The sequence below is a fragment of the Colobus angolensis genome, unplaced genomic scaffold, assembly GCF_000951035.1.
Source record: "Colobus angolensis palliatus isolate OR3802 unplaced genomic scaffold, Cang.pa_1.0 Scaffold132, whole genome shotgun sequence".
NCBI lineage: Eukaryota > Metazoa > Chordata > Mammalia > Primates > Cercopithecidae > Colobus > Colobus angolensis.
In genome coordinates, this window is record NW_012114400.1 from 9,475,495 (window position 1) to 9,494,553 (window position 19,059).

Genomic DNA, 19,059 nt, shown 5'->3' on the forward strand with positions numbered 1-19,059 from the left:
AATTGCTCGTTGTGAGTTCATTCTTCAAATCTTTAGATACAACCTTTATATTCATTCTCAAAAATCTGTTTTTACAGCTCCAGCCTCTCCCTTGAATTCTCTGTCTAAAAATGGCACTCATTTCTATTTCAACATGTCCAAAACAGAATTTTTGCTTCCCCACCATATATGTTCTTCCACCATCTTCCCTTCATCAGCAAATGACACAATAGCTCACCCAGTTGCTCAAGCTGGAAACCTAATGGTTACCTTTTTTCTCACACTCCAAATTAATCTCATCAGCAGCCCCAAAATATATCTTAGATCTAACCATTTCTTTCCATTCTTTATCATGGTAGTCTAAGCCATTATCATCTTTACTTTGGGCTGCTGAAATTTCCTTCTATTTGCCCATCCATCATTCTTTTACCAAAAATGCTATATTCTACATGAAAGCAAGAATCAGTTTGCTTTCATGTAGAATATATAACTTTATGAGCAAGCTGACTTGCTTACAAAATGCAAATTAGATCATGTTGCTTCCCTGGCGAACATCTTCCCATTACTTTCCATTACACCTAGAATAAAATCCAAAACCGTTACCATGGCCTAGAAGCACCTGCACTATCTGGCTCATCTCCACCTCTGTGATCTCATCTCCTGCTGCTTTAGTCATTGCTCAACACATTTTAGCAATATTGACCTTCTTTTTCTTTCTTGGATATTACAGGACACCTTTCCTTAGAGTGAGTTTACATCCCAGTTTCCCTGTGTGGTCCAGGTTTTTGCCTATTGTTCTGTTGTCCTATTCACTTTTGCATTTGCACTTAAGCATTTGTCTCAGGCTCATCTTTTGTTTTAAAACCAAGGCTCATTCATAGTTGCATTAAAATAAGCCAGAATGGATTTGGTAGATCTTCCCTTTGTACTTCCAGTGGCTACCCTGCTGTTGTCTAATAGTGTGTGAAACGTGCAGCAAACTGAGTTCTCACTCTAACAAACTGATTAAATCTGAAAGGTGACGATCAATAAGCATTCTCTTTTTTCAGATGCTTTCAAAGGAAAAGTAACAATCAAGTTAGACTCTTTCTAAAGTAATGCACTGGGACAGAAGAGGGTAGGAAGAGCCAAGTGTTCCAGGTCTCTGGGGTTGGTCGGAGATGTAGTAAATCTCTCTGTATCTCTGGTATACTAGCCAGTGGGGCAAGATGTTGGAATATATCCTGTGGCTTACTGGACTTACCTTTTCTGAATGTTGGAGTCTCCTTTAGCAGTGCTTTTAGGGTGAGATTGTGTTCCTGTTTGTAGAAATCTAGTAAGAAACATCTGGTTCTAAACACAGACTGTGGCTGATGACTTTCCACCCTGATGCAGACCTCTGAGGAACTACTGTGTGGACTGGCTGCAATCTCAGTGAAAGGACGTTTGCTCTGGTCTGCCCAGACTCACCTCGGTTTCAGATGTAACACCAAAAGCAGCAACATTTGCAATGGCAACTCAGAATGATGCCATTCAGCCAATTCTCTCAATTTTCTGGAGATAGAAACTTGGGACAGTCTCATTAGACTAAGTAAATAACCCTGGGGGTCCAAAGGGAAATCTGGAGATAGAAGAAAAGGAAAAAAAAAAAAAATTGGCTGCTGCAGATTGTGAGATAGAGATGGAGTCATATTCATTTTATATAAAATAAGCATTTTTTTCTAAACTCTAATCTGAATCATTTCACTCATATGCAGATCTCCAAAACACATAATAAATCTGAATGCATTCAATGCTAGTGAGAGAATTTCTACAAAGCATTCGATGCCCGGTAGATGCTGAGTAAACAGTAGCCAATTTCACTAAGTACCTAGGTGGTACCCAGTATAAAGAAAGTCCTAGAAGTTCACAAGAAGTTACAGACCCTGTTTTGTGCACTCTTGAAGTTGACATTCCACTTTGATTGTAACTTAAATACACACAAATTTGAATAGCAACAAAAGCCAGAATGTGATTAAGTCTAAAAGTAAATATCCCAACACTAAATGCTACAGGAATTAGAGAGAAAAAAGGCATTATTTTGAGCTGGGTAATACCTTTTTATATAAAAATTATTGAGCTCATGATTGCAATAAGCTATACAAATCTCAATCATCAAAAAATTAATGTTAACAACATGCCTAAAAGGAAGTATGTAAGTACTAAGAAGTTTAATGTTTTAATCTATTTTTATTTTCCTCTTAAGAATAAAAAATTTACTGTTAGAAGTTCAATTAAAGAACATGCTGAGAAACAGTAGGACCCTAGAAAAAAATGAGATTGCCATTCACGGAGGCCCACATACCACATGTACCTCAGAAAATTGCTCACTATCTGGGGTCGCTGGCACACAACCATGTAGGAGCAGAAACGATCTCACCAATGTCTCAGAGTGATAAAACTCAGGAACGCTAATTCATGCAAAACAAACCTATATGACAATAATGCTAATGGGTCACTTCACACAGATAAATGTAATTGTCAGTTGAATAGGGGCATTGGCCTAAATAGTACAATCTTTTTTTGGACACATGCTTCACGGAAACAAAATTTTCAAAGAAGCTTGGAAAACCTAGGCTCAGAATGGGAAGCAGATGCAGTTAATTTTATTATTTGAATGTTTGATAATAGCAGGTCTAATGGGCTTATGGGTCCATCTCCTTAATAAGGAAGAAGACATGCAATAATGCCATAACTCATGTTGAACTCCTAGAATGTAGTATGGCTCACAGTAAGCATTCAATAATATTTGCTGAAGGAATAAAAGCTCCCCCTGAACACTGTCTGGATAGGTATTGCCAAAGTTTATCTTTTAAAAACATTCTAAATTCATTACTCTAATTAGGACAATTTTCATGATATATTAATACCTTCAATCCCTTATAGTCAAGACTCACTAATTTCAAAGCCAGTTGGTCTTTTTAAAGCAAAGTTTCTCAAACTTAGCACTATTGACATTTTCTACTAAATAATTCTTTGTTATGGCAGGCTGTCTTGTGCCTTGTAGAATGTTTAACTGCATCACTGGCCTCTATGCCCCAATGCCAGTAGCACATACATACCCTCTCCTGTGTGTCCTGTTAACATTTACCTTTGAAATGCATGATTGTATTTTGTTTCATGATTTTGACATAGTTCACTTCAATAAGACTAAATGAAAATAGAATTGGCTTGGGGTGGAGTAGGGTAGAGTAGAAGGAGGAATTTGAGAAGGAAGAACGAGTAAGAACATGTAAGTCAATAAAAATATCTCCAGGCATTGCCAAATATCTTCTATGGACAAAATCCATCTTGTTGAGAACCAGTTCTTTAAAGTGATATCTCTGCTCTGATCTTTCAAGTACTAATTTCAGAACTTAACCATCAAAGACAAAGTCCATGAGTTCTTACAGTCATCACTGTTCTTTCTCCTAAGCTCCACTTTAACCCTTATTGTCAAACATTGTCAATGTTACCAGACGATTATATAGATGCCGTATTACCAGTAGTAGTCTCAAGGGAAAGAGAAAATAAAATAATTAGGAAAAAGTGTAAGTTTCTCACTTCCACTCACCCCCACTCAAATACCACCAAGAGTCCTTGGACATACAGTGAAGGCAGGTAGTTACTTTGTGAGTGTGTCTTACCAGCACAGTTGGTGAGCTTTCATCTAGAGGATAAGCAGCAGCAGAGGAAAGCAAGCAGAAATCAAATTTCAAAAAGAAGCAACATAAAGAATTTTGACTATATGGCCATTCCTTCATTACAAAGATTGATATGATCAATGGGTTTTCTTTAGCACGCATCATGCTTCTCTTACTTACACCACACTCTTCTCCCCAACCCCTTTTCCCATTTACCATTTTTTTTTTTTTTGAAACAGAGTCTTGCTCTTTTGCCCAAGCTGGGGTGCAGTGGCCTGAACTCGGCTTACTGTGGCCTCTGCTTCCCCATTCAAGCAATTCTTCTGCCTCAGCCTCCAAGTAGCTGGGATTACAGACATATGTCACCATGCCCAGCTAATTTTTTCTATTTTTAGTAGAGATGGGGTTTCATTATGTTGGTCAGTCTTCTCTTGAACTCCTGACCTCAAGTGATCTGCCCACCTCGGCCTCCCAAAGTGCTAGGCTTCCAGGCGTAAGCCACCATGCCCGGCCCATTTAATCTTTTTGGTTTTATTGCAGTGAACTATATTTCTTTTCCTTTAGTCTTATTGCAGTGAACTATGTCAAATCCATGAAACAAAACATAATCATGCATTGCAAAGGTAAATGTTAACAGGAAACACATGGTTCATTTTTCATAGAATTGGTCCTTCTGCCTGAGTCTTTGAGCTGCTCTCTGTGAAAGTATTTAGAAACTTATCTGACCTTGCAACTCTTTTATGATCATAAATTCATTTATTTCTTATTTTTATATTTTATTTTTCCATAAGTTATTGGGGTACAGGTGGTATCTGGTGACATGAGTAAGTTCTTTAGTGGTGATTTGTGTGCATATATATATATACACATATATATACATATCTCACACTCTCTTTATCCACTTGTTGATTGATGGACATTTGGTTTGGTTCCATGATTTTGCAATTGTAAATTGTGCCACTATAAACATGCATGTGCAAGTATCTTTTTCGGAAAATGACTTCTTTTCCTCTGGGTAGAAACCCAGTAGTGGGATTGCTGGATCAAACAGTAGTTCTCCTTGTAGGTCTTTAAGGAATCTCCACACTGTTTTTCATAGTGGTTGTACTAGTTTACATTCCCACCAGCAGTATAGCATTCCCTGATCATCGCATCCACACCAACATCTACTGTTTTTTGATTTTTTGATTATGGCCATTCTTGTAGGAGTTAGGTGGTATCGCATCATGGTTTTGATTTGCATTTCCCTGATCATTAGTGACGTTGAGTATTTTTTCATGTTTGTTGGCCATTTGTATATCTTCTTTTAAAAATTATCTATTCATGTCCTTTGTCCACTTTTCAATGGGATTGATTATTTTTTTACTTACTGATTGTTTGAGTTCATTGTGGATACTGGATATTAGTCCTCTGTCAGATGTATAGATTGGGCAGATTTTCTCCCACTCTGTGGGCTGTCTGTTTACCCTGCAGACTGTTGCTTGTGCAATGCAAACGCTCTTTAATTTAATTAACTCCCAACTATTTATCTTTGTTTTTATTGTATTTGCTTTTGGGTTCTTGGTCATGAAATCCTTGCCTAAGCCAATGTCTAGAAGGGTTTTTCCAACGTTTTCTTCTAGAATTTTTACAGTTTCAGATCTTAGTTTTAAGTCCTTAATCCATCTTGAGTTGAGATTTGCATAAGGTGAGAGATGAGGATCCAGTTTCATTCTCCTACATGTGGCTAACCAATTATCCCAGCACCATTTGTTGAATAGGGTGTCCTTTCCTCACTTTATGTTTTTGTTTGCCTTGTCAAAGATCAGTTGGCTTAAGTATTTGGGCTTATTTCTGGGTTCTCTATTCTGTTCCATTGGTCTATGTGCCTATTTTTATACCAGTACCATGCTGTTTTGGTGACCATGGCTTTATAGTATAGTTTGAAATCCAATAGTGTGATGCCTCCACATTTATTCTTTTTGCTTAGTCTTGCTTTGGCTATGTGGGTTCTTTTTTTGGTTCCATAGGGATTTTAGAATTGTTTTTTCTAATTCTGTGAATAATGATGGTGGTATTCTGATGAGGATTGCATCAAAATGAATTTGTAGATTGCTTTTGGCAGTATAGTCATTTTCACAATATTGATTCTACCCATCCACAAGCATGGGATGTGTTTCTATTTGTTTGTGTCATCCATGAGTTCTTTCAGCAGTGTTTTGTAGTTTTCCTTGTAGAGGTCTTTTGCCTCCTTGGTTAGGTATATTCCTAAGTTATTTTATTTTATTTTATTTTATTTATTTTATTTTTATTTTATTTTATTTTTCAGCTATTATAAAAGGGGTTGAGTTCTTGATTTGATTCTCTGCTTGGTCACTGTTGGTGTATAGAAGAGCTACTGATTCATATACATTAATTTTGTATCTGGAAACTTTGCTGAATTCTTTTATCAGTTCTAGGAGCTTTTGGAGGAGTCTTTAGGGTTTTCTAGTATACAATCATATCATCAGCAAACAGTAACAGTTTGACTTCCTTTTTACTGATTTGGATGCCCTTTATTTCTCTCTTGTCTGATTGCTCTGACTAGGGCTTCCAGTACAATGTTGAAGATGAGTGGAAGATGAAGAACTGTCTTGTTCCAGTTCTCAGAGGGAATCTTTCAACTTTTCCCCATTCATTATTATGTTGGCTGTGAGTCTGTCATAGATGGCTTTTATTACATTGAGGTATATCCCTTGTATGCTTATTTTGCTGAGAGTTTCAATCATAAAGGGATGCTGGATTTTGTCAAATGCTTCTTCTGCATCTATTGAGATGATCATGTGATTTTTGCTTTTAATTCTGTTTATGTAGTGTATCACATTTATTGACTCCCGTATGTTAAGCTATCCCTGCATCCCTGATATGAAACCCACTTGATCTTGGTGGATTATCTTTTTGATATGTTGTTGGATTCACTTAGCTAGTATTTTGTTAAGGATTTTAGCATCTATGTTCATCAAGAACATTGGTCTGTAATTTTCTATTTTGGTTATGTCTTGTCCTGGTTTTGGTATTAGGGTGATGCTGGCTTCATAGAATGAGTTAGGGAGGGTTCCTTCTTTCTGTATCTTGTGGAATAGTCTCAAAAGGATTGTTACCAATTCTTCTTTCAATGTCTGGTAGAATTCTGCTGTGAATCCATCTAACCCTAGACTTTTTTTGTTGGTAATTTTTAAATTACCACTTCAATCTCACAGTTTGTTATTGGTCTGTTTGGGGTATCTAATTCTTCCTGATTTAAGCTAGGAGGGTTGTATTTTTTCAGGAATTTATCCATCTCTTCTAGGTTTACTAGTTTATCTGCATAAACGTGTTCATAGTAGCCTTGAATGATCTTTTCAGTGGTGCCAGTTGTAATATCTCATGTTTCATTTCTTAATGAGGTTATATGAATTTTCTCTCTTCTTTTCTTGGTTAATCTTTCTAAGGGTCTATTAATTTTCTCTTTTCAAAGAACCAGCTTTTTGTTTCATTTCTCTTTTGTATTTTTTTGTTATTGTTGTTTCCATTTCATTTAGTTCTGCTCTGATCTTGCTTCATCTCCTTTCTTCTGCTGGGTTTGTGTTTGGTTTGTTGTTTCCCTAGTTCCTTGAGATGTGACCTTAGACTGTCAGTTTATGCTCTTTCAGTCTTTTTGATGTAGGTCTTTAGGGCTATGAACTTTCCTCTTAGCACCACCTTTACTGTATCCCAGAGGTTTTGATATGTTGTGACATTATTGTCATTCAGTTTGAATAATTTTTAAATTTCCATCTTGACTTTGTTTTTGACCCAACGATCATTCAGGACCAGATTATTTAATGTCCATGTATTTGCATGGTTTTGAAGGGTCCTTTTGGAGTTGATTGCCAGTTTTATTCCACTGTGGTCTGAGAAAGTGCTTGATATAATTTCAATTTTCTTAAATTTACTGGGGCTTGGTTTATGGCCTATCATATGGTCTATCTTGGAGAAAGTTCCATGTGCTGTTGAATAGAATGTATATTCTGCAGTTGTTGGATGAAATGTTCTGTATATATCTATAAAGTTCATTTGTTTAAATTCATTGTTTCTTTGTTGACTTGCAGACATGACAACCTGTCTAGTGGAGCACTTAGGCTCCAATGTTAGTACTGAGATGTGAGGTACCGTTGCATTCATTGTGCTATTGCCTGTGTACTTTGGCTTTTCTGTAGTTTTTTTTTTTTGCTTTTTAACTTGTTTTTGTTTTATAGGTCCTGTGTGATTTATGCTTTAAAGAGGTTCTGTTTTGGTGTGTTTCCAAAATTTGTTTCAAGATTTAGAGCTCCTTACCAGTTCTTGTAGTGGTGGCTTGGAAGTGGCAAACTATCTCAGCATTTGTTAATCTGAAAAAGACTGTATATTTCCTTCATATATGTTGCTTAGTTTCACTGGATACAAAATTCTTGGCTAATAATTGTTTTGTTTGAGGAAGCTGAAGATAGGGCCCTCATCCCTTCTAGCTTGTAGAGTTTCTGCTGAGAAATCTGCTGTTAATCTGATAGGTTTTCCTTTATAGGTTGCCTGGTGCTTATGTCTCACAGCTCTTAAGATTCTTTCCTTCATCTTAACTGTAGATAACCTGATGACAACGTGCCTAGGTGATGATCTTGTGATGAATTTCCCAGATGCTGTTTGTGCTTCTTGTATTTGGATATCTAGGTCTCTAGCCAGGCTGGGAAAGTTTTATTTGATTATTCCCCCAAATATGTTTTCCAAACTTTTAGATTTATCTTCTTCTTCAGAAACACCGATTATTCTTAAGTTTGGTAATTTAACATAATCCCAGACTTCTTGGAGGCTTTGTTCATATTTTCTTATTCTTTTTTCTTTGTCTTTGTTGGATTGGGTTAATTCAAAGACCTTGTCTTCAAGCTCTGAATTTATATCTTCTACTTGTTCAATTCTGTTGCTGAGACTTTCCAGAGCGTTTTGTATTTCTATAAGTGTGTCCAGTGTCTCCTGAAGTTTTGGTTGTTTTATTCTTTAAGCTATCTATTTCCTTGAATATTTCTTGTATTATTTTTTTGGATTTCCTTACATTGGGCTTCACCTTTCTCTGGTGCCTCCCTGATTAGCTTAATAACTGACCTCCTGAATTATTTTTCAGGTAAATCAGGGATTCCTTCTTGGTTTGGATCCACTGCTGATGAACTAGTTTGATTTGTGGGGGTGGGGGGTGGTGGGTGTTAAAGAGCCTTGTTTTGTTATATTACCAGAGTTGGTTTTCTGGTTCCTTCTCATTTGGGTAGGCTCTGTCAGAGGGAAGGTCTAGGGTTGAAGGCTGTTGTTCAGATTCTTTTGTCCCACAGGGCGTTCCCTTGATATAGTGTTCTCCCCCTTTTCCTATGGATGTGGCTTCCTGAGAGCCAAGCTATAGTGACTGTTACCTCTCTTCTGGATCAAGCCATCCAGCAAGTCTATCTGCTCCAGGCTGGTACTGGGAAGGGATTGTCTGCACAGAGTCCTATGATGTGAACCATCTGTGGGTCTCTCAGCCATGGATACCAGAACCTTTAGCTTCGCCAGTGGGCATGTGTGTTCAGGAGAAGAGGAACTCCCTTTCCCACTTCCGCAGTTGGGGCATTCACAGTATTTGGGGTGTCTCCCGGGTATGGCAAGAGCAGTCTGCTTCCTTGAGAGGGTCTATGGGTCCTCTCAGGATTGCTGGTTTGTTCTTGCAGTTGATCTGGAGCTAAAATTCATGATGTGAGCCTCTGCACGCTGCTCTGTCTGTCCGAGTCAGAGCTGCGATCTCCACACCTTCATTTAAATTCAGAAGCTACACGTCTTCCAACTAGTCTCATCGTGCGTAGACTTGGCCCGCCCGTTCAGGATGTTCCACACTCCGTACCTGGTGTACGAAATGTGTGGCATGTACACACATGTATTTTAGCAGGATACATGTTTAATAAGCACTGCTAGTCTACAATGTGAATCCGTATGTGTAGTATGAATACAAAGTTAACTGGTAACAGTGAAAAACAAGAGTTGTGAAAAGACAGGATTTTTGACTAATTGACCCTAAAAACAAATTTATGAAACAACTATAATACGAAATATATATATAACTTTTAGGAATTTAAAAAGGCCATAAATTCATATAATCACATTTTAAAAAAATAAAATATCACATATATTAAATACATGAGAAGACAGAAATTAATATTTATGGGACATCCAGCATATGCCTTGGCACCATGTGCAATAAAGATTATTTTACAGTTGAGGGAACATGGACCCAGACTAAGTAAATTATTGCCTCAGATAGCAAAGATAGTAAATAATACAATAAGAATGTAAACCTCACTTTTTTTCCCAACCTTACAGCACCTCCCACTTAAACAAACTGCACGATTTTTTCTTTGATGTCATAAAATACTGTTATACCTAAATTGCTAACATAACAAACATGATTTTATTTAAAATATTTAAAAATACAATGTAAACCTTAAAGATAAATATTCTCAATGTTTTTCAGTTAGTTAAATTAAATTTTGTTAAATATAAGATTTTGGTGGTCTTAACAAAAAATTATGTGCAAGAATGATAAAAGTTGAAAACTTAGCCAGAAATTCTATTTAATCTATGTTAGGAGGATTTAGCTATATAAAGTTAAATAAATCAAATATATGACCAAAACTTAATATTTTGATAAAATAAATGTTAAATGAAATATTATGTATAAGATATTAATACAGTTGAGCCATGTTTGAGTCCTATTCAGTGGAATGAAATGTTTTGTTGCATGTGTTCTGCTTGACAAAATGGCTACTTAAATCCCAAGCAAACTCTCTGCCTGTCAGTCAGTCTCAGAAAGTCTCAAGTAATTTATGTTTTAAATTCAGAAATGATATTTCCACAGCCTTTCTTTATATCTTAGAATTAAATACAACTGCCTTCAGAGTCATTTTTTTCTTTATCCTCAATGTTTTCTTAATTTGTCCTCAAATGACCAGTCAGGAAAATCAGAAAGTTTAATGTGCCAAGAGTCACAAAAATGTCATTCTGATAAGCACTCATGGCAAGGACATGTGTCTAAAAAAAGCCTTGATTTATTTCAGGAGCTTGTTAAAAGGGGTTCATAAGCTAAATTTTTCAGTCAATAAACTCGGTTTCAATATGATATGGGTAATAGGACAACATTAGTCCAAATTTTGGAATTTTCCACCTCAAATAATTGCCTATAATAAAACTATGAGTTATAATTATTACCATAATCAACCATTCAACAGAAACCACTCTTTCCTGAATACATGCATGTAAAGAAGAATAAAGAGCATGAGTCGGAAATGCAGAGACTCACAGTTTTTTTTATTATTGTTCTCTCCGTAGCACCCCACAAAAAAAAGTCCTGGAGCCTGAACTATGATTAAATGTAATATACTGCATGCCAGTGATTTTGAACATAAGATGCAATTAGTGTATGATAAGCTACCAATCACCCCAAGGGTGAGACTTCTCCAGCTGGTGTTACTTTGTTTTGTTTTTAACTTTTTTTAAATTATTACTATTAAATGCTTAGGACAAAGTATTATTTTTCCCAATAAGAGCAGTGTAAAAACTGTTCTGACCTATGTGATTTACCATAGTTAATAAGCCAATTTTAACAAAGAAAAAAATAAAATAAAACCTATTGCTGAAGAAAGATGAGAAAATCTGACAAAATTCTAATAGCTGCCCTGGGTAAAAGACACAGCTAATTAGTCTGGGTAAATCCCCTCTTGTTAATCATTTTAATAATTACCTGATGATAAACACATAACTATTCTAATTAATTTCCCAACTGATTTTCCTAATGTGTCTACATTGTTTAATATTCTACAATTTCTTCACTTACAAAGTAGATATGATATTGATCTTGCTGATTCAGAGAAAAGAATTTAAAGCATATATTCTGCAACTATAATATGCAAAATAATTGAAAATTAACTTTCTTAAATAGTGTATTAAGCACATGGTTGGTATTTAACAATTATTAGGTATCTTTCTTCTTTTCTTCATTATCATCTTATTCTCCTTCTTTATTATGGGGAGTGGAAAAAGCAGGAATTGAGGGAATTATTCTAGTGTTGGACTGTCACTGCTAGACATCAGAACAACCTCAGTATCCTCACCTTAAAAACAGAGTAATGCCATTTCCCTTTTCTACATCATATAGCTTTGTGGCCATGAATGAGATAATAAATGTAAGAAAATTCTCAAGTCGTAATATCCCATATAAAAGTAAGGTGTTATTAGCAGGACTTTAAAGTGAAAGCTAAAGAGATTATTTGGGCCTATTAATAATTTATCACAGCCTTTATCATTTACAAGTCTTAGATGACTTTCAGTTTCTAAGGGCTCCAAGTAGCTATTCATGTTTCTCTAACCCCATATACATATATCACTCAAAAATCACCAAGAGCCTGATTCTTATTTCATAAAAAGGTTGGCGACCCGAAAAAGATAAAAGTCTAGCCTATGTTAACGCCTACATTCAATCATATAATACTGAACACACCAAAGATTTCTAAAATGTATTTCAGAAGAGTAAAATAGCAAAACCAGTTTTCAAGTAGCACAATTAACATAGTCCTTGAGAGTGAGAGACAGACTATGTGGAACAGTGGGTAGAATAATGATGTCTTCTGTTTATACTCATTCCTGTGAAGTCTTAGTGCCGACATTCTTATTCCAGTTCTCTGAGTTACCAACAAAGAAGGTAAAGCTATGAGCAAATCTTCTATTTAGATAGCATATTCAAAAAATGTAGAAATTAAATAGGCCGTGCCACAAGCCTGTGTATTATTTGTCCCTTTTTTTTGAGAAGATGTAAAATGAGTGCCACAACCAAAGTATCTTTCCAAATGATGAAAGACAATTCCTTGAGAGTAAGTAGCCATGCATTATATAACCTTGCCATTAAGCTAGTGGCAACTGATTGAACCAGAGATTTGGGCATTAACTTTAGAAGAGCTATTTGGAAACTGACAGCAGCAAAAGAATGTTCTGGAACCAGAGCTGTGTCAAACTGGGGTACTCTAAGCCAAATAGTGATGAGCCAGCCTAAAAGAAGCTTTCCTGAAAATTTGAATTTGAGATATAAAAAGGGAATTGATAGGGTGTGGGGAAAAGAAAGAGAGATCAGCCTGTTACTGTGTCTATATAGAAGGAAGCAGACATAAGAGACTCCATTTTGTTCTGTATTTGAGATGCTGTTAATCTGTGACCCTACCCCCAACCTTGTCCTTGCAAGAGACATGTGCTGTGGTGACTTAAGGTTTAAAGGATTTTGGGCTGTGCAGGATGTGCTTTGTTAAACAAGTACCTGAAGGCAGCTTGCTGGTTAAAAAGTCATCACCATTCTCTTAATCTCAACTACCCAGGGACACGTACATGGCCAAAAGTCGCAGGGACCTCTGCCTAGGAAAGCTAGGTATTGTACAAGGTTTCTCCCCATGTGATAGTCTAAAACAATGCGGCTAAAAGGTTTATGGAGATGTTTGCATATGTATATCAAGGCACAGCATTTTCCTTTGAACTTATTCATGTCACAGAGATCTTTATCCATATGTCTTACTGCTAATTTTCTACCTACAATGATCCTATTATCCAGCCACTTCCTTTTCTTTTAGATGGTAAAGATAATTATCAATAAATACTAAGGGAACTCAGAGACCGGTGCTGGCGTGGGTCCTCTGTAAGCTGAGCGCCGGTCCCCTGGGCCCCACTTTTCTTTCTCTATACTTTGTCTCTGCGTCTTATTTCTTTTCTCAAGTCTCTCATTCCACCTAACGAGAAACACCCACAAGTGTGGAGGGGCAGGCCACCCCTTCCATAGGGCATAAGGACAGTTTAACTTGGTATTTAAGAATGTGGTATGGGAAGTCTTAGTGCCCACATTCTAATCCCAGTTCTCTCAGTGACCAACAAAAAACCTTAAAGCAAGTGAGTGAACCTCTCTGGACTTCATTTTCCACACCTGTAAAATTAGAAAAATAATCGTATAGGAGGTTGTCATTTAAAAAGGGCAATAGATAATTGTTTGGCACCTAAAATAAATCCACTAAAACAGAGTCCAAAAATTTTGAGCAAATGGTCAAAAGTATGATTATGACTTTATCTTAAAAATAGAATTATAAAAATAAGTATCTTAAAATATTACTAATATTTCGATTATAGCTTTCCGTATATACCAAGTATTAGAATGAACAGAGTGTCAAGTCATGGAGTTAGGAGGACAAAACAAAATGCTAGGATAATACAGTTCATGTTCCATTTCGCATTTTTAAAAACATATTCCACGACTTCTAAAATTATTCCAAGACTTTACTACTCAAATCTTTCTTTTTTAGCATGTTTATTATGTTGTGATCCATGTCAGTTTTATCTTCTCCAATTGTTAACTGGCCACACTCCCAAACTCTCACTTACCAATGGCTTTTCTGTTGACAACTTCATTAAATTCTACATCTTTTGCAAATTTTACGATTATGCTTTGAATTACATTTACATTGTATATGAGTGGTTGTTAATCACCAAGACTAATAATAAGTGGGGAGGAGCTTTTGGGTGGGAAATATATAGTTTTCTGTTCATTCATGAATATTTTCTTATTGTGATGGCTTTGGGGCTCCCTGCACACTCATTGTGGGGACTAAGGTAATGAATGGTCAGAAAAGAAAGACACCCTGTACCCTGTGAGAATAAAAATGAGATTTTGTTTGGCACACAGTAAGCCTCTAATGGTTTCTTATTTGTATTTTTTAAAATAAATGGCAATAAGCAGAAGCCACTGGCAGAAACAAGGAGAGAAGAAAGGAGTAACGAACTGGTGATGGAACAGGAAGAAATCAACCAAGGGAAAGCAAAGAGCTGCTGAGTCACAAGTCTGACAGGCAACTAGAATCAGCCCGGGCTTCTCAGAGCTGCTGCTCATCCTGAACGCTGCCGGCTTGCTCAGAATTTCCTGGCTGTCCTTTCAGACCTCGTGTGCATCGTGACACTACGCCACTCTCACCTAAGGAAATCTAAGGATGTCGCTACCCTGAAATAGCCAAATACTCCGGTTGAATCTATTTGTTAAAGCTTAGTCAACCAGATTTGTTTCTAAGGAGACACTGACAAGAAAAAAAAATAAAAAACAGAAAACATTATTTTCCCTGCATAAAAGAGCCCTTTTCTTTTTAGATCTTCCTGAGTCTCAAAACTGTTCTCTTCCTTGAGTTTCAACAAATCCCAAAGGACACTTTCTTCAACGTTCACATAAAAGAAAACAATTCCTTAATAATATATTAAGTGTATTATTAGCAATTTACAATTCACAAAGCATTGTATATCACATTTACAAATGGAGGGTTTAACTATAACAAACCCTGTAAATGGAATGTAGAAGTGTTCATTTTTAATAAGATCCCTAGTTAACTAATCAATCCCTTATTTCACATTTTTCACTACTAAATGAGAATCCAATTCCAGTTTTACCTTTCTAGGAATATTTGTATGTCAGCTAAAGTTGTGAGTGTTTGTTTGTTTGGAGACAGGGTCTCGCTCTGTCACCCAGGCTGAAGTCCTATGGCACTATGGCAGCTCACTGCAACCTCGACCTTGTAGGCTTAAATGAACCTCCCACCTCAGCCCCCTGAGTAGCTGGGACTACAGGCACACACCACCACACCTAGCTAATTTTTGTATTTTTGGAGAGAGAGGGTTTCTTCATGTTGCCTAGGTTAGTTGTGCTTAAAAACTCTTCAGTCACACATACATGAAGAGTCTCTTGGTTTATTTCATAAATTATTAGTATCATCTATAAGCTTTTCATTCACTAATTCAGTATTTTATTCAACAATTATATATTGAGCTTACCACGTACTCAGTAATATATTAGGGACTGGATCTCAGTAGCTTAACTTTCAGGGCCAGACTTTTGGAGACCATCGTGACACAGTCAGGATAGCCATGAGGAGACCTGTTGATGGCAACCCAAGAGGAGCTTCCTATGGAAACACTAAACACATGTGACTAAATCTACAGTAGAAAAATTACAGACTTGGAATTCAAATCCCACCTCTGCCACTGCCTTGCTTGCTATTGATTTGGGGCAGTGCCTTTACCTCTCCAAACACCTATAAAATGGGAACAATAGCACCTATCTCTTTGTGGCACAAGGACAGGACATAATGATAATATATGTGAAGTGTCTGGTCAGTGAACATCTAATAAGTGTTCAATAACAAACAACTGCTGTTCTTATGAAAGGGGGTAGCCTTTTTTCTAAGGGAAGTTCTTGGAAATCCCAATATTATGTATTATTAACATTATTATTTTTAGATGGGAAGAACTTAAGCACAGAGCGGCTAAACCATTTATTCATGTAACACATTTTTTAGCACTATGGGGGGTACTAATCTCTGCAAACACAGGATTCAGTGGATACAGTTTGAACCCAGCACACTCACTGTCTCACAGAGGAGACACAGGAAAGTGCTAAGTGCCCCAGAAAGGGAAGAACAGGTTTGTGGGAAAACACAGAGAATTAGCTCATTCAGAATGCAGGGTTGAGTGGGTGGCAAGGAGGCTCCCCAGAGAGGAAGTCCTACTGGAGCTGGAAAGGAAGCATCCTGACCAAAGCCTGGTCTTGAAACCAAATTGCTGTCTCCAAGACCAGTGAACTTCCTACTATACCAATGCCTCTTTAATTAAATTCAATTAAGTGTTTTCTTAGCACCTGCTCTATGGAAAACTCTGTCCTAGATGGAAACAAAGGTGAATCATTATAGTTCTTATCTCTTGAAGGCAAAGGCAAATAAGACAGGCATTCAGATAACCAACTCAAAACATAAGAGACAAAGGAGAGTTTCATATTAAAAATCAGGTACTGGGCATCCTACTTCGGCTTTCATCTATTCTCAGACTTTCAGTCTAGATGCTAATCTGATTTCTCACAGCCCACGTGATAACGGGTCACTAGCCATAAAGGTGAATTCCGCCACATCACTATCATCTGTGCTGTTCTGGACAAAGCTGAATGGATATTATTCACTACCTTGTCTGTGAATTGTAATACAATTTATTTAATTTAAGATTAACAGAAATTGAAAGGAGCTTCTTTTATCACTTGTAGGTGAATTTTATATTTCACTGTAAACAATGTTTCTGCTTATTTTACAATGTTTACTGGTGAAACCTACTTGAACATATTTTATTTGAGATCTCTACAAATTTATCTTTAGTTTTTCTTTCTTTTTTTTTTTTTTTGAGACAGGTTCTCACTCTGTCACCCAGGCTGGACTGGTGGGCAGTGGCACAATCTCTGCTCACTGCAACCTCTGCCTCCTGGGTTCAAGCGATTCTCCCACCTCAGCCTTCCAAGTGTCTAGGACTACAGGTGCATGCTGCCATGCCCATCTCATTTTTGTATTTTTGGTAGAGATGGGGTTTCACCATATTGGCCAGGCTGATCTCAAACTCCTGACCACAAGTGATCCTCCTGCCTCAGCCTCCCAAAGTGCTGAGATCATAAGCATGAGCCACCATGCCCACCCTTTAGTTTTCTTTTGAATGCTTTCTTCCTCAGATTTGGGTATCAGAATTATGCTTGCTTCAAAAAATAATTGGGAAACCTCCTCTCACTCTGAGCTTTGGAGCAATATAAGAATTATCTGGTTCTTAGAAATCCATTTGACCCAGCAATCCTATTACTGGTTATATACCCAAAGGATTACAAATCATTCTACTATAAAGGCACATGCACACATATGTTTATCGCAGCACTATTTACAATAGCAAAGACTTGGAACCAACCCAAATGTCCATCAATGATAGACTGGATAAAGAAAATACAGCACATATACACCATGGAATACTATGCAGCCATAACAAAGGGTGAATTCATGTCCTTTGCAGGGACATGGATGAAGCTGGAAGCCATCATTCTCAGCAAACTCACACAGGAACAGAAAACCAAACACCACCTGTTGTCACTCAGAAGTGGGAGTTGAACAATGACACTGGGAAGGGAACAACACACACTAGGGCCTGTCAGGGGGTTGGGAGACAAGGGGAGGGAAAGCATTAGGACAAATACCTAATGCATGTGGGGCTTAAAACCTAGATGATGGGTTGATAAGTACATGTATACCTATGTAACAAACCTGCACATTCTGCACATGTATCCGAGAACTTAAAGCAAAATTTAAAAATAATTTAAAAATTTTTTAAAGTATCTGGTTCTTAATGGCTTTATACAGTGCATCTAACAAAATCCACTGAACCCTGTTTTCTCTACACTCTAACAGCCGCACTCAGTGGTCAGCACAGACTCATCTTTAGAACCCTTCTTAATACAGCACTCCTCAAAACCACGGATTAGTGACAAGCATGGATTAATTTGTTTTCAATCTTTCTGCTCTATTATGAAATTAATTTAAGACTTGGATTATTTTCTGTGTATATCTTTGAACACATCCCATAGATTTTCATATATGATTATTTCACTTTTAATAATTTCTAAATAGCCTTTGAGTTTTATTTTTATTTTCTCCTCAACCTATTAGTTCTTTATTTAGTACATTATCCATATAAAGTAATACCTAAGGAAATATATGATATGGGTCACTAGTAAAGTTTCTAAAATAGTATAATTTAACCCTCACCTCTTGCCCTCAGTACATCCCCGTTTAAACCTCTGTTGCTCCAAAATGAAAACTCTTTCAGGATAAGTTGAGGAAATTACCCACTTACTTGCTTCTGAAGAGGCTCCCTACTTACCTGCTATGCAAGTCTGATTAGTTTGGTTTCAGTGTGGTTCCCTGTGTTTCACATACTCCAGAAGTTCTACATTTCTTATATGTCAATGGTATAAAGTTAACCTTTTCTGTCTTTCTCAGTAGTCCTAGAGCAGTTTTCTTTTTTTTTTTACAATTTTTATGATTTCAACGGACTGTAAGAGGGGGAGGCAGAGGAGGAGAGGTAAGTACATAAGCTCCAGATAAAAACCTAAAAGCAGAAATCCACAATGTGTTTTTCTTTTGGAATCCTTATCACTGACTCTACTCTTAAGGTTTTCCTATTTGTTTTCCTCTTCTTGAACCTCGGTACATTGTCTAAACTGATAATTTTGCGTAGTATATAACTGCTATAATAGATTTCAACATTTGAATCCAAATAATGCAATAGTGCATTATTATAAGTACAGAAACCCAGAGCTTAAGTGTAGTAAAAGTATGAAGAAAGTTGTTTTCTATATTTATGAAAGATTTAAAACCATTAGGGAATGTTCTGTCCTCTAAAGTCTGTATTGTGTTAGGCCTCAGTCCATTTGCCTGACAGAAGATACAAAGGGATAACTAACCTATTATATAATGGTTGAAAATGGAAATTCTTTAAAAGTCTCAGAAATAAGCTACTTTTATATTAGATTTTATTAATTATTAAA